This window comes from Neovison vison, chromosome 9 (genome assembly GCF_020171115.1).
Source record: "Neovison vison isolate M4711 chromosome 9, ASM_NN_V1, whole genome shotgun sequence".
Classification (NCBI taxonomy): Eukaryota; Metazoa; Chordata; class Mammalia; order Carnivora; family Mustelidae; genus Neogale; species Neogale vison.
In genome coordinates this window covers 32379481-32406276 of record NC_058099.1, presented here as the reverse complement: position 1 = coordinate 32406276, position 26796 = coordinate 32379481, and the positions used below count along the sequence as shown (strand labels likewise).

The window sequence follows — 26796 nt, the reverse complement described above, 5'->3', positions numbered from 1 at the left end:
ATGACCTGATGTTGGGCTGGAGCTGGAGGCTGGACAGAATGAAGACTCGCTGATCTCAGCCCAATTGAGTGGGGTCCTGGGCCCCCTGAGGGACACAGTGTCTCAGATCATGGCATCTTTAGGGAAGGATTTCTGTCTTTAATGTGTCCCTAAGCGCACTCTTGTCTCCGGCAGTTGTGTTCGTCTCTGGGAGGTGTGAGCATGCACGCTCATCTGAGGGCTTGGTCTGCGCTGTGGGGAAACACGATCTGCCCTGACATGTGTCACTGCTATTTGTGTAGATGATCCAAACCCACCTTGGACAGTTCTGCTGCCAGCCCTCCAACCGGGACCATGCTGGTCTCAAATAAATAATCAGGACTTGGAGTAAACACCAGGGTTTGAATGCAGGTCGGGTTTTCCCCTCAAGGGTAAAGGCCCTCATCATGTAGGCTTGAAGAGGAAGTTGTCTTCTGTTTTCCAAGGGATGGCAGGACTTAAAAGAGAATATCAAACAATTGTGTAGGTCCACCCACATGTTCTATAAAGGTGAAAAAAATATATATATATATTTGCCTGTGCCTTAGGCTAAAATAAGTCATATTTTGCAGACTATTTAAAATATTTTCTTAAATGAAGTGCTTCGAAAAGGCCCAAGCCTGGAGAAAAAAGTTTGATGCATTCATTGAGTTTTGAGTCATGGGATTGTAGGGAATTAAGAGGAGAGGAAGGATGGGAGGTATGGCAAGCCCCCAAACCACCCTTCTGCTGGTGTGTAGTAAATGGAGGGGCATCCTTCTGAGGGACCGTGATCAAATGGCCCAAAGGGTTCCAGTGGTCACCAGCCACAGAGTGAATGGTGGTCTAAGGTAGGGCTAGGTGCAATGGAGGGAGGAGAGATGAAGAGAAGATGGAGGGGTAGAGCGGCCAAGAGGGGTGGGACCAACTCCTCTTTCCTTCTAGTCATAATACAAGAGTCCAGCTTGTTTAGAATAGCAAAATATCAGACACGAATGAAATGTCCACGATATAGGGCAATAGCCACATAAACAGATAGACACATGATGCAATATTATGATACAAGCTTTCAACCAACCAGCACTGAGAGGCAGCTAACATGGGTTGGGCATGCGCAGGGCAGGTACCAGATAAAGGGTGAGCAAAGTCAACATGGTTCTAAATTGCGTGGAGTGTGTAGTCTCCATGTTTACTGTTTAATGCAGTATTTAATGGCTGCATTAAACAGTAAATATACCGATAAATATAAAATTACAAACTACAATAAGTGATACTACAATCACTTAATACACACACAATAAGTGATCACTACAGTAAGTGACACGAAGGAGAAGAATAGGGAGCTGAATGATTGAGAACTACAACACAAACTTAATGTAGACAGACTGTAGGCCAAGAAGGGCTTTTCTGGGGAGGTGGCATTTCCAACGAGATCAGGAGTTAGCTAAGAGTGTGGGAGAGATGGTCCTGGGAAGAGGGATTATATGTGCAAAGTTCCCAAGTCAAAGAGAGATTGGGAAACCAGAGGCGCTGAAAGATCCCAGCGAAGCTGTAAAAGGTCATCGAGGAGGAGATAAGCATGAGATATGATTGGCAAGCTGGACATGTGTGAGGTCATGTGAAACCTTAGAGGCTGTATCAAGGATGCTGACTCTAACTCCGAATGCAAGGAAAGTGACCGAAGGGTTTTAACCAAGGGGTGACTTGATCTAAGTTCTACACCCTTGAGCATTTTATTATAAAAATGACAGAAGATTGGAAAAAGTGATTTCTGACTGTTCCAGACACTGGTTAGCTGTTCACCAAATCCAGTTCCTTTTCCCCTTGGGCACATGGTTAAACTGCATTTTCTAACCACCTTTACAGTTAGGCGGCAGTTCCAGACAAAGAAATGTGGGGAGAAATGGCATATGATATGCCAGATCTGGCCATGAAAACCTCCCACAAGACCCTTCACACTCCTTCACTTCCCCCATCTGTCAACTAGATTCAAAGCATCTTTCAGTGAACTCTGAGGCCCTAGGATCAGAGGGGACCTGAGATGGAAGAGCCTGGGTCCATGAATCATCACATGGAAAGAATTTCCACCAACCAGAAACATCCACTTTGGACTCATATGAGAAACATCAAGTTTTACTGCATTGATCCTCTAAGATTCTGAGACATCTTTGTTACAGCAGCTAGTAGTACTTATCCTACCTAGTCACATTAGTAAAAAAGTGTAAAAATTATATTTACAGTATATGCACAATGATGCAAAAATCACTCCCACCAAATAAAAATGTTAATGCTTGTTGGTTATTAGGTTGTGTGATTATGGCTTTTTCTTCTTTTGACTTTTGGATATTTTCCAATATCCTATAATGAATATGTATTATTTTCCTAAGAGAAAAACTTGATTAAAAACTTTTTTTGAAAAGATGTTATAAGAAGGCATATTTTTTACAGGCAAAAATAGCAACATCATCACCAACAAAATAATACTCTCTCTTGGAATAGATTAATTTTTACTGACAGCTTCAAGTTTTTGTGAGTAAGAGCCAGAGATCCATGCAAATATAAGTACATCTCCCCTCCACTTAGAAGAAGGGGAAAAGCCACGAGCAAGGGGTCTGAAGACACAGATGGAGGCTGTGTTCTGCCGTTTTCTAGGAAGGGTACCTGGGATGAGCTCTTTCTGGACTCTCTTCTCCGGTTTCCTACTGCAGAACGCACAGAGATAACACTCTTCATGTTATTTTTAGCTCTGTTGAAACATTTGTGTACATTATCTGAGATTTTTTTTTCTCGGGAGTTGTTCTTCATGAATCAATTCTCAACAGCAACCCCAAGGCAGTGCACTGTGGGTTATCATTATCTCTGTTTTACAGATGAAGAAACGGGAGGCAGTACGAGAAGACATTTGCCTGGGGTCATGTGACCAGTGGGCAGCACCGGGATTCATTCCAGACAAGGAGGACTTCAAGCTTATGCCTCTAACCACATGCTCCCCTGCCTCCTTATGGAAGAACCAGTCACTGATGGGAGAATGTGCTCTTTGCAGGGGACCAGAGTGAGACCTCAGTAGCCTTGGTGGAGGGGAGGGATCTAGTCAGGGATGTGTTGATTAATGTTTAACAATAGGCTCTTGGTGAGGGCAGGGTAGGAAGCCCTGATTTGTATGGGGGTTTCTACAGTGTAAATACTTGCACCAAGCAGACTTCCAGCTATCTACCATTTCACACCTGGCTCATCGATTCTGCATCATTTAACAAGTAGCTCTTGGCTCTCTTGGGAGCCAAGAGGATCCGGCTCCAGCACACGGGTGGCCAAGTCAGTCCCCTTGGGCTTCCAGAGTAAAAAATGCGAGGAGGAAAAGCTTAGTTTTTACCCGCACCAAGGGGTGGGTGAGAATCTCTTCTCAGGAATGGGGAAAGGGACTTCCTATCAGAGCGGGAAGAGCTGGAGAGAAGGGGCTTGTGCGGGTTACCTATCTATTATCTCAGTTCCCCAAACTGCCTGCTCTACTCTGCTCTGAACCAAGAGAGATGAAGAGGCCAAAACAGACGAGCTGGTTATCATGAAGACCCAAAGGGGATCACAGGTTGAGGGATCCAGAAAACCCTGCAAGATGTTGGTGCTGGGGTCTGTGTCCCCAGGAGCTGAATGATGTTGGCTGAGACTGTTTCTATGCAATTAAGCCAGAAGGGGTTCTGGGCTTAGAGTGTGAGGCTCAGGGCTCTAGTTTAAGTCTTGTCACGAACACCTGTGTGCCCCTAGTTATGCTCCTTCCTCTGTCTGGGCCTCAGTTTCCTCATAGAAAGTGAGAAGACAGGGGTGCCTGGGTGGCTCAGTGGGTTAAGCCTCTGCCTTTGGCTCAGGTCATGATCTCAGGGTCCTGTGGTCAAGACCCACATTGGGCTCTCTGCTCAGTGGGGGGGCCTGCTTCCCCCTCTCTCTCTGCCTGCTTCTCTGCCTACTTGTGATCTCCCTCTGTCAAATAAATAAATAAAATCTTAAAAAAAAAAAAAAAGAAAGTGAGGAGACAGGTGTCATATGCTGTGTTTGTTGAGTGGTTACTCTGGGACACAGCATGCCCTTGCTAGACCCTGGGGAAACTCAATGAGTAAGCCAAAGTCCTAGTCTTCGAGAAGCTCCCAGGCTAAGGAAGGTGACCAGCAAAAAAAAAAAAAAAAAAAAGAGTTACAAGGCAGTGTGACAGTTGGTAGGAGAGGGTGGATACAGAGGTATGAGGATGAAAGGAAGGGCACTCTCTCAAGGAAGGGCTTGGAGGGGACAGGAAGGAGTGAGTGTCAGTTAGGCAGGCAAAGAGGATGAGAGAGGAATGTTCTAGGTGGAGGGAAAACCGTATGCAAAGGCCTGGAGGCAAGAGAGAACTTGGCTCTGTGAAGGACCAGAAGGAAGGGCAAGGTGGCTGGTGGGGATATGAAAGTGGTCGGGGAGGTTCATGGAAGGAAAGAAGGCAAGAACCGAATCAGGGAGAGTTTTGGACCTCATGTTGTAAACGGGGGCCATAGAAGGGTTATTATAAACCAAGAGGGAACATGTCCAACATCTTCTTTAAAAGGAAGGAAATTGGGACGCCTGGGTGGCTCAGTTGGTTGGACGACTGCCTTCGGCTCAGGTCATGATCCCGGAATTCCAGGATCGAGTCCCGCATCGGGCTCCCAGCTCCACGGGGAGTCTGCTTCTCCCTCTGACCTCCTCCTCTCTCATTGTCTCTTTCTCAAATAAATAAATAAAATCTTTAACAACAACATAAAAAGGAAATTCTGTCAATTGTGACAACACGGATGGACCTGGAGGACATTATGCTACGTGAAATAAGAAGGACACAGAAAGACAAATACTGCATGGTATCACCTATGTGTAGAATCTACAACAGTCAGACTCCTAGAAGCAGAGAGTAGAATGGTGATTGCTGGGAGCTGGAGGGAGGGAGAAGTGGGGAGATGATGGTCAAAGGGTACCTACTTTCAGTTACACAGAATGAATAAGTTCTGGGGAAGCTAATGGACAGCATGGGGACTGCAGGTAGTAGTATTATGCTGTAAACTTGCAAAGTGCTAAGAGGGTAAATCTTAAGGGTTCTCACTATAGAGAAAGAAAGCAAGAAAGAGAGAGAGAATGGAAACTGTAGGGGATGGCTATGATGGCTACATTAATTAGCTTGATGTTTGCGATCATGTCACAGTATATCAAATCATCAAAGAGTACCCCTTAACTAGATATAAATCCTATTTATTAAGCATGCCTCAATAAAGCTGAAGGAAAAAAAAAAAAGCTGCTCTGGTGCTTGTGGAAAACGGATAGGCACAAGGGGGAGACTGGGTGCAAGGAAGTCAGTTGGAAGCAATTGTGGAGTCCAAGTGACATAGGAGGACGTGGCTGGAGAAGAGTCCATTATTCCCAAGATGGGAACGTGGTGGAACCCATAGGGTTTAGAGTTGTCCAGTGTGAAGGTTGTGGAAGGCAGAGAAGGGAAGAATGGCTTTCTGGTTTGGCAGACAGATGGTCCACGCCTTACTTGCCCAGTCAGCAGCGGGGACCTGCCCTGATCAGTGAGTAGGGTCTTTGCCTAGCTTCCGGGGTGGCCAGCTGGGCTCTGTCTCCCTAAAGCCATACACCATGAGACCCTCCTCCAGGATTTTTGCCCCTACCCCCAACCCCTCTTCGAGTTTCCTGGTCAATTACAGATGCCAGCATCCCCATGCTTAGAAATATTTAATTTTGCTTTACTGTAGGTTCTATTTTTGTTAAATAGATTAGTCTCCACCAGGAAAACCAAATTGCTGACCGGCCGACCTGAAAGTCTGAGACAGGCAATTTGCAATCTGCTGGAATCTTCACTTCAAGCCAGAGTGGGCTGCAGGCTGGCCTGGGTTGGGGGGCTTGGGGGGCAGGGCTCAAACAAAGCAGCTGGCACCACAGCAGTCCAGGTGTGCCTGACGCCAGAGGGCTCAGCTGCAGGGTGACCAGGGAAAGCGAGAGAAAGGTGCCCAGCAGAGGAATGGTACAGGAAAAATGGGCAGGGCTATGGAGCTCAGGGACAGGGGGTTCAGGAAGGGCCCTGTGCTGGGAGGTGGGCCACCTGGCCTCTAGCTCAGGGCCCCCTCGTCCCTTGGGTGGCAGTCTCCTAGTGTGTAAGGAGATCAGGTTTGTATTATCTGAAAGCTGGGTCCAGAATTTCTCCTAAGAGGAAATGATCTTGGTGTAGGAGGGAACCTTGATTAGTCTCCTGGGTGGAAGGTAAGAAGAAGGGAGAAGAGGAAGGAGCTATCCTCTGCAGAGAAGGAGGTCCAAGAGGGGTGGGAGGCCTAGTGAGACCACCACAGGGAAAGTGGTCCCTAAGACAGGGGACGGGAGGGTGGAGTGGCAGAGCATGAACTAGATCAGGAATAAGGTCCAACTTGAAGTCATTCAAATGACATTCTATGGTACAAACCCCCTCCCCCAACCCCCAAATATTCTCTGGAACCCCTCACAAGTCCTCATAAAAGGGGATGGCTTGCAGGTCTGTTCGTTTTTGTTTTGTGTGACTGTCATAATGGAGGAGGGGTCTGCATTCCAGGCATGGATCCATGGGGCCCTGAGCTGAGGGGAAAAAAAAAAACAAAACCCTCAGGGATCTGGAATGGTCCAAATTCTGAATGAATTCAGCACAAGCAGGACCATGAGAGTGCAAGCCCGCAGGAATGTGAAGAAATCTTGAGGTTGGTTTTGGTCATCCCTAAACTGAGAGATGGGGCTTCCTGAGAACCTTTTCAAGCTCCAATGGCTGACATCAGGTTACACATCGAGGCTAGGGTTGGGCAGGAAGCTCTCTCAATCTTGACTGTGTCTTGGTTTCTCCATCTGTACAACATTCTGGGTGTGAGTTTTCATCTGCCAAAGCATGGATATGTCTAAGTGTGTACACGCATGAGGGCATATGTATGAGGCAGGCCAAGGGCAAGGAGTACCGATGTGACAGTCTCCCAAGCCCTTCCCAGCCCCAGCGGTCCTCAGCTCTCTGGCCTGATGAGTCACCAGTCCCACCTTGGAAACAGCGGGCTGGGCTGGCAGCAAGGTGTCCCTGGTGTGCCTGATTGAGAACTTGTTCTCCCTCTTGGCTCAGCTCCCCTATTTGAAACCCAGATGGCTCCATATGGGGACTGGGGACTATTCAGTTGGCTTCATGGGCTAAATCTAAAAACCTTCCATCAATTAAAAAAATCTTCCACTAATTCTCCTGCAAAGGATAGAGACAGGAGTCAGCAGGGAGAAAACCAGAAAGGAAGGGAAGGGCAGTGTTGGCAGTCCCACCTACTGAGGTGGCCTCAGTGCAGTCTCCTGACCCTGTGGAGGGTCAGGAGGCTCCTTCTAGCAGCAGAAACCAGAACGACGGCTGAGAAATGCAGGGCTTGGACCAGGAACAAACGCGGTGGGTGTCCGAGGCTGTTTTCAGGGCTGGAGTGAGGCCTGCTGAAGCTCGGAGAGATAAATCGAAGAACCTTTTTGCTTAAGATGGGTTGTCTCCTCCCTCCCACCTCTGGCCTGGGCTTGAGAGGGTCTTTATTTCCAACCACAGGGGCTCTTCTAAGACCCCTGCCCAACGTATGGGTCCAGCTAGTGAAGTCCCTGTATTGATAGGACTGGCATCTGGTGTATGGCCGTCAAACACTATGCAGTGGACATTTCTTTTCTTGCTCACCAGCTGGTCCCCCTCTGAATGATCACAGTAGCCTGATTTTAATTTAGAGATGATGTTGGTCAGGGCTGTGAGAGCCACTCTCTAAGATGGCCCCAGTTATTCTCACTTACAGATACTGACAACCTGTACAGTCCCCTCCCACATTGAACAGGGCTGCTGTCTGTAACCAGCAGGCTACTACAGAAATGGCAGAGTGACTTCCAAAGTTAGGCCACACAAAGACACTGATGCTCCAGCCTTGCTTTCTTTTGGATCACTGACGCTGGTGGAAGCCGACCACTGTGTGATAAGGATATCCAAGCAGCCCTATGGAGAGAGGTCCACGTGGTGAGGACCCAAGTCCTTCTGCCAACAGCCACCATTAATTTGCCAGCCATGTTCGTGAGCCACCTTGGAAACAAGTCTCCTACCCCAAGAGGCCCTAGGATGACTGTAGTCCCACCTTGCCTGCAATTATAAATATTAAAGCCCCTAAGCCAGAACCTTGCAGCTAAGTCACCCCTGAATTCCTGACTCACAGAAACTACACGAGATAATAAATCTGTACTGTTGCTTGCAGCTACTACACTTTGGGATAATTTGCTATGAAGCAACAGATAACAAATATGGGGGTCACAGGAAGTAAGAGAATTCACCCTGAATGGTTCAAAGAAGACCCTTAATTAAGGACTACCACAAGTGTGGGGGAACAGATCATGAGGGCAGCTGAAAGACACTGTTGTGCCCATGGACTAGTAACGGCAGGAGCTGTTATATAACTCAGAGCAGAGGAGCTAGGGAAGAAATTGTGTCCTCAGAGCTTCACAGGAGTGGGAGACACAGAGAAGAAGTAGCCTTGGAGGAAGGGCATATTTATTTCAAAAGATAGAGCACCAAAGGCAGGCTGAGGGCTGCACCCTGACCTCCCTCTCTCTCCTCTTGGCCTCTAATCTCTTGCCTGTACTCCCCACTGGCTAAAGCCAACCAGAAGCTGAGCACAAGGGACCCTGGGTAATGCTGACCGTGGGAACGGCTTCCTAGGGCACAGAGAAGGGGAGAGAATGGAGCTGTTGGAAGAGAGGCAGAGAAAAGAGAAATGCCCCCTCTGAGATTCCTCTGGCCTCACTCTACCTTCAAGTTCTATGAAACTTTATTTATGTGTGAACCACATGTATAAAGTCAAGAGTCACATGACTTAAACTAAGCCAATCAGTGCAGTCCCCTGGCAATAGTGATTGGTTTAGGCAAGTGCACGTGACCCAAACCCAGCCAATCAAAGCTAAGGGGATTGGCTTTCAGGGATTCTGTTGGCACTAGTGGGGAAAATGAGCTCCCTCTTTTGCTGGACCTGGTGGAGCGACAGTGGGATCCGGAAGTAACTGCAGAGGCTGAGCATGGAGCTGTCACAGAAAGAAGCAGTCCTAGCGATGGAGAGATGGAGAGGCCTCGTCCTGAACTTCACTGTTATCTTTGGGTAAGGACGGTTTTCTATTACTTGCACCAGAAGAGTCCTAAAGACACATTCCCGTTTAGACAGCCTTGGTGATCCTCATAGCGGCTCTCTGGGGTAGGCTGGCCAGAGAGCATTAATCCCATTTTACAGATGGAGAAAATGAGGTCCAGTTCTCTTTATCACTTGGCAGCGAGTTCATTTACACTCCTCGTTAAGTCCACTATACCAGCCTAGGTTTTCGGAATGTATTTCATCTTCACATTGTATGATTTTAGATTTTTGACTTCTGTTTCAGTGGCCTCACTGTATATAAGCCTGTTACTGAAAGCTGCTTCAAACCCCCTTTAGAAGTAGGTGGCACGCCATTATTAATTTTCATCAAACAAGCAAACATGACCATGGTGGTTAGGAAGATTTTCCAAAGTCACACATCTTTCAGGGGCAGAGTCTCAGACTGGAAGGCCTGACTGAAGCAGGTCCTGGCCCTTTCTCATCCCAAATGGGAAATACCGTTTTTTCAGTACTTTTCTTACCCCCCTCTCCTATACTTTCCCTTCTTCCTGCTTCTGCATTGAGCTGATCCTCCCGGGAGGACAGTGGGAAGGCTGGTAGTGGCAGATGTGTGCTCAAGGCTACCCTGATAAGGTAGGGCAATCACTCCATGGTCCCCAGTGAGTTTAGAAAAAAAAGCAGGGGTACCCTTTGGTTTGGTAGGGGAGGTAAGAAAGAAAGCATCTTCCCCTGACTGCTGAGTTAGCCGAAGACCTTGCAGGGCTTGCCGGGACCCGTGAAATCTGGCCTCTGATTTCTCTGATGGTGTCTCCCCTCACTGACTCCGTCCCAGCTACACTGGCCTCCTTGCACTTCCCACACACTCCAGCTTCTTTGCCTGCTCGGTTATTTTTGATGAGATATCAGACCCACTCTGGGTGCTAGATATTTTTGAATATTCCTTTAAATATGTTTAAGCTTTGTCTGGGGCATGATTAAGTTACTTGAAATGAGTTTGACCCCTTCCAGCTTTGCTTCTAGGCTTTCTTGGGTGGGCCCAGAACCACCTTTAGTCTAGGGTTGACTACTGGGACAAGAGCCTCCTGAGTATCTCCCTTTCTGAAATTTTTCATCCTGGCTGATGTGAACACCAATGATTCCTGGCCTTGCATGAGCTCTGAGGATCCCTTTGCATGTTGATTTCTGCTGGTACTTTCCCTGGTCTCAGGTGGTTTCCTCACTACGTCAGCACATGCTGACAAGTCCATAGCTGAAGACCTGAGGTGGCTCCTTGGAGCTGTCTGCTGCCCTGTCTCTCTTCCCTCCGCTCTTCTGCCTGCAAATTCTAGCCTCCTTGGTCTCTCTTAATTCAAAATTTCAACTGTCTCAATTCATGCTGTCAACTTGGTGGACTGCAGGGCTGTATCTGGGCAATCCTAAGGCTCATGTTCTTTGTGTCCCTTCTCTCAGGGGTCATTCTCCTGTGCTGTCTGTAGTCCAGAGTTGGAAAACTGTTGTTTCCCATGATTTGACTGGTGTTTTAGTTGCTTAAGGCAAGAGCGTAAAGCCAGTCCCTGTTACTCCTCCATCTTGGCCGGAAGTAGAAGCTTCCCTTAACCCCAAGTGCTGGAGACACTGTCAACCGAGGCTTCCACGCTGGCTGTCCCCTGGCCTGGATCACTTCTCCCCTAGTCATAACACGGACCTTCTCACCCCTTCTTCAAGTCATTTCTCATGCACCACCTTCCCAGTGAGACCTCCTCTGGCCATGATGTTTAAAACTTCTCCCTGCTCCCTCTCCACTGGCGCCATTTCCAATTCTCCTTCCCTTCCTGCACATTTCTTCCATTTTTTCTTCTTAAATAGCACTGCTGCCTTCTCACATACTACATAATTTACTTACTTAATATGCCCATCACTGACTCTCTCTTTGCACCGGGCTGTAAACCCTTTGAAGGAAAGGATTTCTGTTTGTTTGGTTCATGCTGTATTCCTGGCTTCCAGTACGGTGCTTGGCCCATTAGTAAGTTCTCAACAATTACTTGTTGAATAAAGGCATGGTTGAGAAGATGATAGTGAAAAAAACAACAACAAAAACACACAACAGCCCATAAGCACAGCTGTGAATGTTGAAAATGTGAGGTGTGTGTGGGAGAGTAGCTAATATCCCTTCTGTGTGAAGAAGGGATATTTCCTCCTGAGAGGAAATAGCCTGTACACAGTGATGGCTGGTGGTGAGCTCCCAAGATGGCAGGCTCTATCCTGTAGGCAGTACGGAGCCATGGAAGGCTATTAATAAGGAACAATGTGGTCAGAGATTGTTTAGGAAGAATAATCTGGTGAGTGTAGATGTGAGACTCAGAAGAGATGAGGGGCAGAGGAGAGGGAGGAGAGAGGAGACACTCGGGGGTTCACAGAGTCAGCAGAGCTCAGCAGGTGAAGAGGAGTGGAGATGATACCTGTATAGATTTTTCTGTGGCAACATGGCTGGTGTGACAGAGCAAACTGAGGTTCCAAAGGATTCCACCGAGAGTGGTCGGGGAGTAGACAAGAGTGTAAAATGAACATGGGCATTAGAGGTGGTTGATGTCGGGCCCGAAATCTTTGGGCCCTTCTCTGGGCACGGCTGTCACTTCCTACCTTGTGAGCTGGGGGACAGCTGTCACTTCCCAGCTCGTGAGCCTGGACACAGTTGTCACTTCCCACCTTGTGAACCTGGGCACAGCTGTCCCTTCCCACCTCGCGAGCCTGGGCACAGTCATCATTTCCCACCTCGTGAGCCTGGGCACAGTTGTCACTTCCCATCTTGTGAGCCTGCACACAGTCATCAATTCCCATGTTGTGAACTTGGACACAGTTGTCACTTCCTACCTCATGAGCCTCGGCGCAGTCGTCACCTCCCAGCCTGTGAGCCTGGCCACGCTGCACGGCCTCCTGAACTGGGTTCTTCTCCATGAAATGGTACTAAGCACGTCTGCTCCACAGGCAGGGCTTGCGCCTGGGGAAACTCTGTACTTTGGGTGCTTAGTAAATATTGGTTCCCATCTTGAAAAACTTTTCTCTTTCATTACTTCAGAGTCACAAGAGGCGTTGGAGATCGGCGAGCCCCTGCTCTGACCGTGCCAGCCAACATCCTCATCATCCTCCAGGTGAACCGAGGCATGGAGCTCAGCCCCAGCTGAGGCCCACGACTGTCCCTTGAGGAAGCCACGTAATAAATCCCACTTCTTGTGATGGTCACTACTCCTCACATAAGCGGGGCTGAGGAGAATGTGCCCCAGAAGACACCAAGCTGCGCATCTCCACAGCCCTTGCTGGGGGGAAATGGGACACGTTTCCCTTACATAGGAGTTTAGAACCTCAGAATACTCTGTTCACAAGAGACTTTAATTCCTAAGACAGCTGTCCAGTGGCTTAGGTCATTAAACTCAGATTACCGAGGCAGCTCCCTATAAGCCAGTTGAAAGAATTACTCGATTTGAGGATGAACAGGGAATTTTTCTGGTACATTTCAGAAAGTACTCTGGAGCCCATACACACACAGGGACCCTGCCAGATTACTGAAGGGGAACTGACAGTGGTTCTCTGGATTAACTACCACTACATAGGGCCTATTAAAGACGCTGTGTGCCTGAGGGAGAATCTGGGTCACTGTTTCATCACATACTATGGGCTTGTAAAAACACTCGTGCCCATGTATTACATATGTAGATCATACATGGAGAAGCATATACAAAATTCTTCTTTCTTCATGTTATCACACTAAGGGTCTACTAGAGCCACAGTCTAGAGCTGACCTGTCACAAGTCGTTCACTGAATGTACCTTAAGGTCTCAGACCTCAAGAATTTTTCCGGCTGGCCTATAGCCTCTTATAGGCAATACCCTCTGTGTTTTTTTCCTGCCTACTCAGATGAAATGACATAACATGCCCTCAGTTAACTGGGCCCCAGCTAGTGGGGACCCAACCTGCTAGAGTTTGGCATTGAGGACAAAGGAGTTCCTCCAGGCTCAGAAAATTGAGGCTCACAGGAGAGCAGGAGGTGTTCGAGGCCTCTGAGGTTTACTTCCATTTTTTTCTCCCTTCCCTGCTCAGTTCACTTCTAAGTGAGAATCAGGGTCCATCTAAGATAGAAGGGGACAGAAAGGAGAAGAGTATTAATAATGGCTGAGAGCCTACAGGTGCTGGGAACCGTGCCAGGTAGGCATGTGTCCCTTAGTCCTCATGACAACGTTGTGAGCCAAGTATTCGTATATCCTATTGTACAGATGGGAAAAGTGAGTCCAAAAGCTTATAAGTCAAAGTCCCTTGGCTAGTAAGGGCCAAGACTGAAATAAAGTCAGGTCTTTTAAAGTTAATATGTTTTTTAAGTCTTTCTTTAAAAAAAATACAAAACCAAAATGAGTCCTAAAGTAATATATATCCACTGTAGAAAATTTGGAAAGGAAAAATAAGCAAAGAGAAAGAATTCTACCCAGAGACACCACAGCTGACACTTGGGAGTACATTCTTCTGGTCTTTATGTATTTAAACATATGCTATCAAAAGTGAGGATTTGCCATGAAAATCTTTGCAATCTGCCCCCTTTTCACTAAACAATATATTACAAACAACTTTCTATGTCATTATATAGTTCTCTGTAACAACTATTTCTAATGGCTGCCAATAATTCTACTGTATAGATGCACCAAAATTTGTTTAGCTCAGTCCAAGCACTGGATGTTTTGGTTATTTCTAGTTTTTCCCCTGCCCGCACCAAGACAAACCATGTTTCCATGAGTGCTCTAATAGGGTCCAAGTCTTGGCTTATAATCACCACTGCATCTTGAGGAAAACTTCTTAGAGGTATAGTTTTTTTAGGTCAAAACTGATGTCCTACTCCTCTTAGAGGGCAGGGTCCGAACGCTTATTTCTATAAAACATTCTCCTTTCTGTTCCCACTGTCTCTGATTTCCCAAACCTTTTCTGTCTTTTGAGGTCCAGCCCAACTGACTTGACTGAAAGTCTGTACCACCGGGCCAGGAGCAACTTCCAAGGTTAAACCGTGGTGATCAATAGACACGAACCACACATGTCATTTTAAATAACCCAGCAACCATATTTAAAAAGTAAAAAAGAAATGCACAGAATTAATGTCAATGATAAACTTTTTAACCCAATGTACCCACAGTAATATCATTTCAATGGTAATCACTATAAAAATTATTAATGAGATACTTTACATTTTGGGGGGTACTAGGTCTTTGAAATTGGTGTGTTTTACTTCTGCACCTGCCACATCTTCAATGCTCTTGAATGAGGCTAGGGGTGGCCCCACTGAGCAGTGCAGGTGTAGAATAAATATGCCTTACTCTTTACCGTAATCCCATGAACACAGGGCCTGCTATGAGTGAGTTGATCACTGAAGGAATGAGTGCCGCTCCTCCTAATGGTTCCATGCTATTTCCAGCAGGGAGGGGTTCTCTCTACTGTGACCCTCTAGAACTTTGGAATATTCCTCTTAGTGTCTCTCCAAAGTATAAGGGTGCCTGGGTGGCTCATTCAGTTGAGTGTCCCGTTCTATGTGTTGGCTCAGGTCATGATCTCGGGGTCATGAGGTCGAGCCCCACATAGGACTCCATGCTCTGTACAGAGTCTGCTCAGGATTCTCTCTCTTGCCTTCTCCCTCTACCCCTCCCCCAACTGGTGCCTGTGCTTGCTCTCTCTCTCTCTCTATCTCACGAAATAGATAAATAAAATCTTTAAAAACAAAAACCACACAATCATCCAAAGAAATTAAATCTTGCCATTTGCAACGACGTGGATGGAACTAGAGGGTATTATGCTGGCAAAATAAGTCAATCAGAGAAAGACAATTATCATATGATCTTTCTGATATGAAGAATTTGAGAGGTAACATGTGGGGTTTTGGGGGTAGGGAAGGAAAAAATCAAACAAGATGGGATGGTGGGGGAGACAAATCATAAGAGACTCTTACTCTCACAAAACAAACAGAAGGTTGCTGGGAGTAGGGGGTTAGGGAGAGGGTGTCTGGGTTATGGACATTGGGGAGGGTATGAGCTATGGTGAGTGCTGTGAAGTGTGTAAACCTGGAGATTCACAGACCTGTACCCCTGGGGCTAATAATACATTATATGTTAATAAAAAATAAAAATAAATAAATAAAAGACAATTTAAAAAAAAACCCAACACCAAAGTATATACAGTCTCTTCTAACATGCAGCTATGTAATTACAGGGGTCCCTACTGTGATTCAAAGCCAGGACTCAGAGCCCACCCCTGTCGGATGCTTGTAGGGGCCACAGTCCCCAGACTGTGAGATGTTTAACGTACTGGTACTTGGGTGTGTTAGGTAGGGATGGGAGCTGAGAGGACCATGTGGTCACTGTCTCCAAGTCTGCCCACAGGGATTGAACCCTGTAGGAAGCTAGGGGGCTTGATTCACAGGGAAACTTGTGGGGCTTAGGACACCACTGCTTAGCTCTGGGCCTAGTTGGTGGTGTGCTGGGAAATGCTCACCTACAAACTCTCTGATGGGGAGGTGGAGAAATCCTGATGTGTAGCATTCAAGGATTACTGTGGTGTAGATACTCCTGTCATGGCCAATTTCACACTACTAATGTGACATCACAGAACAGGAAGCCGGGAAGACATGCGCACAGGTGGCTCTAACCAGCCGAGACAAGTCAGCTCCCACATAGCACGGAGCCCTGCTGAGCAAGGGGCAGAGCGGCCTTCTTCCCCAGTGAAGACTGAGGCCATGACGGCCCGTGGGGGCCCCGAGGAACAAAGATCTGGCAATAATGTGGTGAGAGGCCTCCATAAGTGGCTTGCAGGCACTGGATGTCGCCAAGGAGCTGTGGCACTGGGCCAAGCAAGGAACAATTTGTGAAGACAGTGAGATGCCCCCAGGGACCCAGGGGTTAGACTGGAGGAATGGTGGGCAGTGCTGGGACTTGAGGTCACGCTGTTCAGCAGTTAGGAGCAACTCACCAGGGAGGTTTCCCTGGCAGTTGTATAACCTCATTTGTAGACAGACCCAAGTGGGTTTTGGCCGCTTACATTATGTCTGCTTCCCCATGAACTGTGAGCACCTAAAGGCTCAGATCTGATGTGTCCTGTCCACTTGCATTCTTGGTTTTTACCAAGCACACCTTTGGGGTCCTGATCTCTGCATGCATGGAATATTTTTCTGCAGGATCAGGAAGGGTAACTGCAGCATCCAGTCTCCTTGAACCATCATGAAACCATCATGAAAAATTTCAGATTATCCAGATGTTACACTGGGTGGAATACTGTAGAGTCTACAGATGCATTTCTATCATTTACTGTCATAATATTTACAGTGTACATAACTTAAGAGCCATTCAAGATGAGAGTCATTCAAAATGAGAAGTAACTACATTGGAAGGACATCCTTGATCACCCCCTCCTTTCTATAATGATTGGCATTTTTTCCTCCTGAAATATCCCTTGACTCTACCTGCCTCTCTCCCTCCCCGCTCACTATAGGTTTGTACCAGTGTTCTGCAGGTGCTCATGCTTCTTCCTAATCTGTTCTCTCCACTGCAGCCAGGAGAACATTCTTGAAAATAGCAATCAGTTCACTCCCTTGCCGGACACCCTTCCACAGGGTCCCACTGGTCCCACTGGTTGCACCCATAGGTGCAACGTGATCTGGCTTCCACCCAATCACTCTGGCCCACTCCCCAGGCTCATCCTGTCCCACTCTGTTCCAGCCACATTGGATTTCTTTTGCTTTTTCAAAGGTTCCACACCTCCTCTCACCCCAGGGCCTTTGCAATTGCTCTTGCCTTTCCCAGGAATGCCCTTCTGACCCTCTTTGCCTAGTTAGCTCTGATTCATTCTTCACTCTGAACTCAAAGGTATCTCAGGGAAGTCTTGTCTTTTTTTCTTTTCTTTTTCCAGAGAAGTCTTTCTGATCCCCAGCCTTGGTCAGGCCTCTATTTCTAAGTTCTTAAGACACCCTGTGGCTTTCCTCAGAGCACTTTCCACAATCTATATTCAAATAGTTATTCAGATGAGTAGCTGCTTACGATCTGTCTCCCCTGGCCCAAGGACCACATTGGCCTTGCTCAGCACTGTGTCTGTATCACCCCTTCCCCATGCCTCTCACACTGTCAGTGGTAGGAAATATTTACAGAAGGAATGAACGAGGCAAAGGGAAACACCCACTTCCTGGTGGTGATGCCAGGTTTTTACACCATGGTGTCATCACTGATATTAAAAATCCCGCGGCCCAGAAGGGGCTATACAGTTAAATTGGACATACAGTTAAATTTTTCACTATATATCTGATTTCTCCTCTTGTTTAAGCAAAATAATAATAATAAAAATAACAAAGTGGTACAAGCCGCCACCATGACACTCATGAAAAAGGCTGGAGTGAAGGGGGGCAAAAACCAGAAGCATATTCTGAAGTTGACCTTTTCCCCCTCCTCCCCCTCCCCCAACCCTGGTAGAAGATGGAATCATGGCTGCGGCCCAATTTGAGCCCTTTATTTAAAAAGAAAATTCAAGTGAATGGCAAACCTGGGAATCTTGGTGGAGGGGTTGTAGCCATTGAAAGGAGTGACAGCAAGATTACTGTAACTTCTGAGGCGACTTTTCTAAAAAGGATTTGAAATATCTCACCAAAACATCTGAAGAAGAATCTTGGTGATTGGTTGTGTGGAGTGACAAATAGCAAAGAGAACTTTGTTATTTCCAGATTAACTAGGATGAGGAAGAGGATGACGAAGATTAAAATTCATTTATCTGGGGACACCTGAGTGGCTCAGTTGGTTAAGCATCTGCCTCTGGCTCAGGTCTTGATTTCGGGGTCCTGGGGTCAAGTCTCACATGAGGCTCCCTGCTCAGTGGGGAGCCTGCTTCTCCGTCTTGCTCTGCCTTTCCCCACTGCTGGTGCTCTCATCCTCTCTCTCAAATAAATAAAAATCTTTAAAAAAATTCATTTATCAGGAATATTTAGTATGTTCTAGAATAAAACCAAATAAATAAATCAATAAGATTATATAAGTGAGTTATGGCTTGCTTTCTTCCTCTCCTGAGGACCCCTCAATCCCACACTGCATTTCAGACTTTGTAACACACCTTCCTTAATTCATCTCCAGAGCAACCTGGCAAGGCGCTCTTGATCACTGGTCTCATTCTGCAGCAGAGAATGCAAAGATTGGAGACTTCCCCAAGGTCACCACTACTAAGACGGAGAGGATAGCAAGCTAACAACCTAGGTCTGCAGACTCCATGTTCAGTGCTCTTTCTGCCACACTGGGCTGCCTCTCCCAGGAGGGTAAACGAGACACCCAAATGAGACGGTGTCACTTCAGTTTTGCCCGGCATGTTTCACCAATGCTTTCAGAATCATTTTTGCAACCGGAACATTTCTTAAAGGAAGAAAACTAGTTCATCACAGTAATCAAGTCTGTCATAGAGGATGTGTGATGATGTTTGAAAATATAATCCTATGAACATCAGAACTGACAACTCTGAAACATCTCTAGGCTAAATCTGCTAATAACAGTCTTTAGCATTCAGGCTGGCTCTCCCATCAGTTGGTGTGATACATTTCACAGCAGAAATGCCCTAACAAGGAACTTCCTCAAAGAGGAGCCAGGGAGAGGACAGATCTTAATAAGGCCCGATTCCTGAATAGGTGAAGTGTGAATGGAGAATAATAGCATGACATGAAACATGTATTTCCATGAATCAGATGACAAGATGGGGTCTCCCATCAGAAAATGCAGCAAACACTTTCTAGAGGTCAGGACTTGTATGGAAGAGAAGTCAAGACACCAGGGTCGTCGCCTCTGTAGATCCTCCCTGAGAAAATGTACTTTGACTAGAATGAAGCCACCACATATGAATTGCAATGACCTCTTCTGGGCCTGCTGATCACCCACTCATTCCTTCTTACCCACCTATCTACCCACCGACTCACCTGCTCCTTCATCTTTGTGTGACCACTGACCTGCCCTTTCTACCCACCTGCCATCTCTCTATCCATCCATCCATCCACCCACATACTCACCCATTCATCCATCCACCTATCCGTGTATACACCTATCTCTCTATCATCCATTCCTGTATCCATCCACCTACCCACACACCCATCCATCCCTTCACCCATCCACGCAACCTTCCAACTGTCTACTTGCCCGCCACCCCCTCCACCCATCCACTCACCAGCTAACTAGTCTTTCCTGTATGTCTACTATGTGTAAAGCCCTGAGGAAATGTCGAGGAAGTGGGGGACAGGCGGTGATAAAAATCTCTGACATATTTGCTCACTGCCCATGAGATCATGACCATGGAGACTCCAGTAGAGGTCAGACTGCGAGCTGGCAACTGAGAACTCCCTCAAGGAGGCGGCAGGAGAAGGCTCCATGTAAAGCTAACCAAGTACTAGGAGTCAAGATGATGGCACAACCAGGACAAGGGCAGGGATTTCCCCAGGGTGCTGCCTGGGCCCCAGGGCCAAGTTCCAATAGCCGCCATAGCCAGACCCAAAGCAGCCTGGCTCTTGTGTGTTTAATGGACACCCATCCCCTTCGTCAAACACCACTGTTTTTTTGGTTTTGTTTTCAATATTATTTTTTTTTAATGAAGAACACACAGAATGTGGTGAAATGGCATGAAACAAAAAGGCTATTAATCCTCCTCCAAAAATCTCAAGTGTAAAAGTACAGTATTATTTGTTGCTTTGGTGACTAGATGGGCCGTCCAAGATGACCACTGTTCTGCTGTTGGTTTCTCTCTCTCTCCTACTCTTTTGTGATTCATTTTTTCACCTTTGAAGAAGACAACCAAAGTGCCTTCCCAGGTAAAACCAAAGCAGGAAGAAACCCCCATGATATGTGTATCACCTTAGTGATTTTGGCAGCCTCTGTGTACCATCTGTGTTTTTCTTTACTAAATACCTGCCTCTTACAAAACCCAAAAAAGAAACCCTGTCTTGCGACCTCAAGTGCTAGTTATATTTTTATTGTACAAATTAAAATCAAACACGGCGGGGCGCCTGGGTGGCTCAGTGGGTTAAGCCGCTGCCTTCGGCTCAGGTCATGATCTCAGGGTCCTGGGATCGAGCCCCGCATCGGGCTCTCTGCTCAGCAGGGAGCCTGCTTCCTCCTCTCTCTCTCTCTCTCTCTCTGCCTGCCTCTCTGCGTACTTGTGATCTCTCTCTGTCAAATAAATAAATAAAATCTTTAAAAAAAAAAAATCAAACACGGCTATTAAAATAAAGACTGTAGGTCTGCGTCCCAGCTCAGACTGTGCCCTCTCCTACCTCTGGGGTGCTGTGCTTGGACCTGCCATCATGGCTGCACTCCTCCCTCCCCCCTGCCTGCGGTGGGACTGACCTGGTGGGGCTGACCTGAGGCCCAGGCTAGCTTCCCTGTTAGGGCTTTGCTTCATCTTTTTTCCTGCAGAAATCTATTTGCTTATTTTTTAATAAACGAGGAGGGTTAATAGAGAAGTCTTTGAAGGAGCAAGTTTTTTTTTTTTTTTTGAAAGGGAGAGAGAGAGAGCACTCGAGAGCAAGTGGGGGAGGGGCAGAGAGAGAATCTCAAGCAGGCTCCATACTCAGCGCGAAAGCCTGAAGCCCAAAGCCCAAGATCATGACCTGCACTGAAATCAAAAGCCTGATGCTTAACGACTGGGCCACCCAGAGGCCCCCCCTCCAAGGAATAAATTTGAAAGAAAAAGAAAAGTAATATTAAATGTAATCTTAGTGTTAATACAAATGTTAACTGAGAGGCCACAATATTGGGCTTCTCTGTAAAATCTCTTCTGGAAAACAAGTTGGAAAACCAGTGGAATAGATTGATAAATGGCTTTGTACGCGAAGACTATGAACACCCATAAATCACATAGTTAGTTGTGTGTGTGTGTGTGTGTGTGTGAAGTCCGCGTGAAAGCATTTGCTTGTGAGCATAGGACTGTGAGAATGGGAATTCCCAAAGATGGTAAGCACTGCCAGAATGCAGCCGGAGCAGTGACGCGGGGACCCACCAACCCCCTGTACCTCCCATAAAGTGTATCAAAGGTATTTGGGGGTCTAGAGGACTGTGTGCAGCTAGTATCTGGACACACCCTTCCTTATTATTCTTGTGCTAATTTAGCTTCCCCCCCAGTCCCCCACCCTACATGCATAAACCTCTTTAATCCTCACGACCCTCTGCAGTAGACCCTGTTGTAATCCGGAGGGTATCCCAGGGGAGCTCTGATCAACTCTCTGCTTCATGGCAGAAGCAACACCCTCTAGCTCCTGGGAATATTGGTGATGGAGGGTCCCAGCTAGGACTTCTGGGAATTACCTTCCACCATGGGGAACCTCACTGCCCATGGAGGCACCCCTCCCATGGCCAGTCATTGGCAGATGGGAAGATACAAAGGCCCGGGCTCCATGCCTCGCTGTGGACACCTGGAGAGCCACCCCAGTTCCAGTGCACTCCCAGCATCCACTGTAGCCTCAGTTGCAACCATATTTCGGATCAGCTTCTTGCTCTGCCCCAAGCTGCCGCCTTCGTTCCCTTACGGTGCATTTCCCGGGTCCACCCTCCCATATACCTGCCACACCCAGCGTTCTGGCTCAGAGCCTATTTACAGGGAGCCCAAGCTAAGGCATTATCCCCATTTTACAGACAGGAAAACTGAGGTGCAAAGATACTGAGCACTTGCCCAGGTTTATCTGACTAGCAAATGGAGCCAAGATGTGAACCAAGGAAGTCTGTCTCCAGAATCGGTGATCCTAAGCATTTCACACTATTGATAGCAAAGATGGGCATCCCCACTCCCCACTCCCTTCCACAGTTTATAATGCCCTGACCAGACTCCAGGCCTAGCAACTGAGTAACTTGCTAATTACTGTTTATTAATTGAAGATTTATTTATTTATTTGAGAGAAAGAGAGCATGTGCATGTACGTGAGCAGGGAGATGGGGAGAGGGAGAGAGAAACTTAAGCAGGCTCCATGCCCAGTATGGAGCCCAATGTAGGGCTCCATCTCAGGACCCTAAGATCATGATCTGAGCTGAAACCAAGAGTCAGCTGCTCAACTGACCGCACCACCCAGGCAATTTAAATAATTATGATTTAAATAATTCTTGTTTAAACCAGAATTCTAGGAAGCTTGAATTTCATTGAGAAAGAAAGGGGGTGCTGGGGGTTGCAATTCCAGGAGAAGATGGATCTTCCCAGCTCCCTCTGCCCCCTGACATGGGGCTGGCCTCACACAAGGTCATATCCACGTGTGTGTGAGTCACCGCGGCACCCACACACACAGACGAAGCTGGCATCCATCAGCGTTTAAAGCTGTGTGTCTTGTCAGCTGAGATTTCTGTCAGCTGTCCTCCCCTGATGGCAGAAGACTTCCCTCCCCCTTAGCAAGTGCACAGGCTAACATACCTTGACACACACTCAGGGGGCAGGGGAGGGGGTGGTATTCTGGCCTCATGCAAGGAGAAATGCATGGGATGTGCTATGGGGCTCTCCAGAGTACTTTTCACACAGTGTCTTGGTCTATCTTTATCCGAGTGTTTTCCCTGATAGCGGGGATGTCACTCCTATTTAACTGTATTGTAGTTTAGACTTTAATTGTTCACTTTAAAAATTCTGCTCTCTGTATTCTCACCATCTTAAAATGTACGTTCTTAAATTTCTGTATGAGACTCTTGCTAGGCTAATGACTATTTGGTTAGCAGGAGCTTGCAAATAATTTTCCTCTAAAATCAATTAGCAGACTCCTTCTATCTTTACAAATACTTTTCGATACAAATAATAAATAAATAAAACCAGCTTTCCCACAATAAATGAAAGTTCTAAAAGAACTGCACTGGACTGCCCAGGTGCCTCACTCAGCAAAGCCTCTGATTCTTGCTTTCGGCTCAGGGGGTGACCTCGTGGTCATGAGATCGAGCTTCACGTTGGGCTCCATGCTCTGCATGGAATCTACTTCAGAGTCTCTCTCCCACTTGCTCTCTCTCTCATGTCAATAAATAAATAAAATATTTAAAAAAAACATGATTGCACCTAATGGGGGGTTAGTGTTTAATGGGTACAGACATTTAGTCTGGGAAGATAAGCAAGCTGTGGAGATGGCCGCACAGAAGGCTGCTTTGGGCCCCTGGGCTCTGCACTGGAGAGTGGTTAAAATGGTAAGTTGTATGTAGATTTTGGCATAATAAAAAAAAGAAAGATGGGGTTAAAATGGCTGAGGACCACTGTCATAGGAAAAGCTTTAGAATGTGAGGGAGCAAAACAAACAGCTGTAAAAGAATTAAAAAAAAAAAAAAAAAAAAAGATCCCAGCCGAGTGTGAAGGTGGACCTGTCTGAATGATGATGTTCCAGGTGACTTTGATTTTCTTTTTGGTGCTTGCCTGTACTTTTTACATTTTATTTCTGATCATGCATTATTTTTGTAATCTGAAAAGGAAACGTTAGGTCATTTTTGAACATGTGAATGAGAAGAAGATGGAACATGGGGTTGCAAATTCCCTCCCTCCCCCAGTCAGGGAAGAAGTGAGTAAAATGGAAAGAGCTGCTTCTGGCACTGGCTGGCCACACTGAGAGGGGTAGAGCGTCCCCCCATGAGCAGCTGCCTTCCTAGGGATGAAGGGACAGGGCCCTGGTTCCAGCCTCGCCTCAAGCTGGGACCACAGACTCCTCACCTGGATGGTGGGAGGTGAGACGTGCTGGTCTCCCTTTAGCTCTGTCCTTCTCCAGTGGGAATTCTTTTGCCCCCTAATGGAGGACGGCTCATCTAGGTGTAGGATAAGGGTTAATTGCTGAGGGTCAAAAATTCGCTAGCCTGTGTCTTGTGTCCAACCTTTGGTAAATTCTTTAACCTCTGGGTTTTCTCACCTGCCAAATGTTGGTAAAACAGTCTCCATTCTGTTGGGTTGTATTCGTTTGCTAGGGGCTACCTTAACAAATTATCACAAACTGGGTGGTTTAAACAAGTCAACTGTAATGTCTCACAGCTCTGGAGGCTGAAAGTCCAAGATCAAGGTGTCGGCAGGGCTGGTTCCTTCTGAGGGCTGTAGGGGAGAGTCGGTTCCTTCCTCTCTTCCCAGCTTCTGGGTGGCTGGTAATCATTGGTGTTCCTCGGCTTGTAGAAGCAGCACCCTCTCCTGCCTTCATCTGCACGTGGGGTTCTCCCCGTGTGCGGGTCTGTCTCCAACTTTCCTCTTTTTATAAGGCCGCTAGTTAAACTGGATTACCCTATTCCAGTAGGACCTCATCTTAACTAATTACATCTGCAATGACCCTATTTCCAAATAAGCTCACATCCCAAAGCGCTTCCGGTTAGGAGTTCAAATATGGATTTTTGGAGGGAAACATTTCAACCCATCTCTGGAGTTATAAGTATCAGATGAGATAATACATTTAAGAGCATAGCACCCAGCATATAGTGAGAGTTCAAAATTACAGCCATTCCCAGGTTCATGACACTTGCCATTAGAGTAACTGTTACTATGACCACCTTGTCACCAGCTCCTTCCTTTGTTTCTCACAGAGACCTGGACGGTATCTGTACCGAGGGCTTCTGTTGAAACTCTCATGAGACAATACACGCCCCCACACTGCTTTTCATAAGGAAACAGCGATTTTTTCCCTGACTCGAGAAAGTCGAACTTGCAAGCTTTGGAAGGCTAGGCATCAATTGAAACAAATTGCTAAACCACATTATTTTGATCTTTCAAATTTATCTGACAGCAGAAGGAGTAGGTTTCTTTCCTGTGCTGTACGTTATCTGCAGTCATTTGTAATTGTGTTTAAAGAAACAGGGGGGAGGGCCGCCAAGCGGTGCCTAGGAACACAAGATTTGGAGACACCTGCCTTTAGAATCAGAAGAACTAGGATGTGATTCTGAACGAGGCTCACTAGTAACACCACGGGGAGCCCAGTTAAGCCGCTCTGCTACACTGATCTACAATTTCCTCATTCATTCAATCAACAAACCTGTGTTTCAAGGACTAAGAGCCAGTATTACACACCGCACCAGAGGTACAGAGAGAACTATGGGCCCCAGTCCCAGGCAAGGGGCTCCGAGGCCCACTGTCCACTGGGAAGGGGCAGATGGACACATATATAACCCAGGCCAGGCAGGGAGCCCACAGCATCCTCCGCTGTAAACCTTGGGGGGAGTGGTTCCCGCTTCCCTCCCACATATCGCACGAGGTGGTTTGGAGAGTGAATTCCTCGGGAGCAGACCTTCCACATTGCTCCTCCTGCTTGGCCCAGCTCTGGCTTACAGAAGTCACTGGCAATGCTGGCAGAATGAAGGGAGCACCTAAATGGTGAAGAACATGGGCTTCTGAGTTAGCCAGATCTGGCAGTTCTGAATAAACTCATCACTTGCTGCCTGTAGGAGGCTGGGCACATCATTCATCTTTGCTCAGCCTGCTTGAAAAAAAATAAATCTATGACATGGTCATTAATTATCAAAATCCTTCATTCATTAAACGAAGATTGATCAGGTACCTAGCAGGTCCCCCCAGCACCCAGCTCTATGTCTTATGGGAGGCACTGTTGTGGGCTAAATGTGGCGAGGCAGAAAGAGGGGGTGGGAGTTGGGATTTGAAATAGGGTGCGGGCGAGGCCTCCCTGACAAGGAGACATATGGGCAGGTTGGGACGGAGGTGAGAGGGCCGGCCGGACACAGCTCACTGGACGGAGGCTTCAGGGCACATGGAATGACCCAACCCCCACGTGGTGGCTGTTGGAAGCACCACATTGAACAACACCTGTACAGCACTTAGGGTGCAGCCGGAGAGGCAGTGGGAGCTCACTGATTGAGAGCTATTCTTACTTAGTGTTATGTTAATAAATGGAACTGCATGGAACAATGAAGGAGACAGAGACTATAAACCTCTGTGCCCAAGGGCTGTCACACGGTGAATATTATTATTATTATAGTTGTTTGTTGCCAGCAATTACCTCTAGGAAATACTTCTGACAGTCTGACGTCACAGAGGGCCCATCAGCAACCCCCTTACATCCTCAGGTCTTACCCTAGGACTTGAGCCCCAGAGAGACAGGGATGGGAGAGATGAGGGAGCCGGAGAGAGGGTGGGTTTCTCTCCTGCTTCTCTCCTGCCTCAGGAGCCCCGGTCCCCAGCCCCACACTCGCACGCCGGGGAGATTCCCACACCCTGTGTGAAACACTGATGCCAGCCATCACAGCAAGAATTTGGGGATCATTATTAGCAGATTCAACAACTATAGATCCTGTTAATACTTCTCTTGTCAGTTCTGATTATTTATTGGGCAGAGAAAGTCTTTTTAGTTTCTAGAAGCCCAGAAGGCAGCAGAGTGAGAGTGTGACTGGATTTCTCAATCATGTGTGGATTCTATCCAACAAAGTTAACTCAAGGTTACCAGTGGCGAAGAGCTTCTACAAGCTGTGAAGTGCTGGGTGCAGAACTGTGTGACCAGAGGCACGAAGAGCTGTGGTCCCTGTAAATCTGGGAGCTGCTAATTCATCAGAGGAGCCAAGCATGGCTCTCCCATTGGCTGACAGCAGCAGGCAGGAGCAGGAGCAAAACACCACTGAGTATACTCAGGGAGAAGAGTCCAGAACCCTCTCCCCAGTGTGAAGGAGGCAATGCGGGAGGGTTGCTGTTAAACTTAGATGCAGAGATGACAATTAGGTTATAGGAA

The 26796-nt window shown here is 47.1% G+C and overlaps 1 protein-coding gene and 1 pseudogene across 1 annotated transcript in view; one reads left to right on the top strand and one right to left on the bottom strand.

Moving 5' to 3' along the window:
* GABBR2 (gamma-aminobutyric acid type B receptor subunit 2) overlaps positions 1 to 26796 on the bottom strand; it is a 341241-nt gene that overhangs the window by 99180 nt on the left and 215265 nt on the right. The gene's annotated exons all lie outside the window — the stretch shown is intronic.
* Positions 17496 to 17880, top strand: LOC122917420 (annotated as a pseudogene).